Raw genomic sequence first — 2489 nt, 5'->3', positions numbered from 1 at the left:
CCTTTGTGGCACTGCAGTACTGGCATGTAAAGAGGCTGGGTTTTTTTTGTAATCACTCTTCCCGCTGCCTCTGTAGCCTGGTAAAACAACCCATGATTCTGGATTTGAACATAATGACAACCCATGGTTCAAACAACCCACAGTTCACAACCTAACAACAAACCATGGGCCAGTTCACAAGACACAACAGCCCATGGGTTAAACAGTTTGTGTGATACAACAGTCCATGGGTTGTCATGCACGAGTGGGGAAAGAGGATGCACACTGCCTCCCACATGCCTGCCCCTTCTGCTTTTAATCAGCAACCCACAAGCGGCTCCATCATGGGTTGCTGAGTATGTTATCCATACCCAAGACGCTGGGTTGCTTAGGGTCTGAACAACCCAGTGGTTAACCCAACAACAATCGATTGGTTAACCACTGGGTTGTTTATCCTCTAAACAACCCAGCAGTTCCATTTCCCATAATATGGGAAACCAATAGTATGTTGGGTTGTCGTTACATGCAAACCAGGTCAGTGTTGTTTCCTGTGATTGACTGGCCTCTTTTGGTGTAAGAGGTCTTCTGGAAGAATGACTCCACCATGAACATTCCCTGGAGCAACTTACAGTGCAATCCTATGCATGTGTACTCAGAAGTAAGTCCCACTATGTTCAATGGGGCTTACTCCTAAGCTAAATGTAGAATTGCAACCTTAAGCTCTACTTTTCTAAATGCCTTGAGGGCAGTAAGGAATACAGATATTATTCGGACGTGTCCTGACAGTAACGCTTCTATCTGTCCAGAACCAATTTGTTGACAAAAGAATAACAGCCTCCAGGGCATGGAATAAAAGTGTTTTTCATCTCTCCCCCTCTCATGTTGTTTCAAGGTGCGTGCAAATTTCAGGTGTGGCTCCCTGCATTTTTTTAAGCTAATAAATTTCTTTTGAATGATGAGAGGGTGTCAGGGGTGCCATTTGCAGTACTTGGCACTGATGTGGCGTTTCTCTGACGCATTTATTGATAATTATTTAAGAGAATTGACACACTGCCCTTGTATTGTAATCACAATACTCAAGGTGGCCAATGACAGAATTAAAACAACAATAACATTCAACAATACAACAGATTGTATTGTACAATACAATAGAAACAGATAAAAGCAAGTTAAGACAAGGGATCAGTCTGCTAAAACTCATCAGCCTGGCAGGTCAAATGCCTGCCAGAATTTTTAAAAAATGTCTTAACTAGACAGCAACAGAAGAGAAGGCTTGTGTACCTAGAAAAAAGCACGTACACAAATGCAATTGAAAGTCATGGGATCATACCCAGCCCTCTGAGGAGTACCAGTTGCTCCCACCACCTTTTGCCAACCCAGACAGGTATGTGGAAAGACTGGTGACTGAGACAATAATAGGTTTTACTAAAACTCAACATTGGGGGTGCAGGGGGAGTTCTGGGCCTCTCTCTTCAGAGGGATCCTCCTGTAAAACCAGTATGAGATGGTCACCAATGAACTGTGGCTGTTTTTCTGCTTTAGACTGTAAGCTCCTTTGGGAGCAGGAGTGTGTTTATGTTGACTATGTCACTCTGCAACTCTTCAGCACCTTCAGTGCTGCAGCCTGCATTTTACTGGCCCAACAATAAAATCACATTGTCAGGTAACCAATCCTGAGCCTTGAAGACTGTCAAATCTAGATTCTGCCAAGCCCCGTTGATGGCCCACCAAATTCTGTCTGGCTCTGCCAATTAGCTCTGTGCTGGGAGTCAGTATTTTGGAAATTAAGAAACTGCCAGTCCCGCTGGTAATGAAATGATCTGAAACTTCAAGAACAGATCTACTGAGAGCCTGTGTGTAGTAGTTGACAGAGCAGCCTTCCCCAATCTAGTGCCTTCCAGACTACAGTTCCCTCCTCCCTGATCATTTGGCCATGCTGGCTGGGACTGATGGAAGCTGTAGTCCAAGACATCTGTAGGGAACCAGGTTGGGGAAGAGAGTGTTAGATAAGGACGGGGAAGACCTTGGTGCGAATCCCCACTCAGCCATTAAATTCACTCAGCATAACCTACCTCACAGGATTGTTCTGATGATAAATATGGGCAGGTCATGTATGACACAGCCACGCTGAGCTCCACGGTGAAAAGCTGAGATAAAAGTATACAAATAAATATTGCATGGATTCATCTCTACTTTTCTCCATGGCGGTGATAGTACGGGGAGAAGCCTATTATTTATTATTATTATTAACTTTTATATACCGCCTTATTTACTAAAAAGCCATCAAGGCCCCTAGGCGGAGTCTTGGATTCTCAACAACTGGGGCTCGCAGAGTCTGTTGCTGTGATTTTTAATATCAGAATCAGCTAATCTGCTTGAATCGCACGAGACTTTTCATTCAGATTAAGAACTACATCTCCCACAAACTCCTCCGGGAACAGCGCGGCGCACGACGGGAGGCGTGTCTTCTTCCGCAGCGCGGCGCACGACGGGAGGCGCGCGTTTTCTTC

The sequence above is a fragment of the Heloderma suspectum genome, chromosome 10 (assembly GCF_057233095.1).
Source record: "Heloderma suspectum isolate Gila_16-S chromosome 10, 16-S_ref, whole genome shotgun sequence".
In the NCBI taxonomy this organism is placed as follows: Eukaryota; Metazoa; Chordata; class Lepidosauria; order Squamata; family Helodermatidae; genus Heloderma; species Heloderma suspectum.
The sequence above is the reverse complement of the archived record's forward strand: the minus strand, read 5'-3'. Positions refer to the sequence as shown.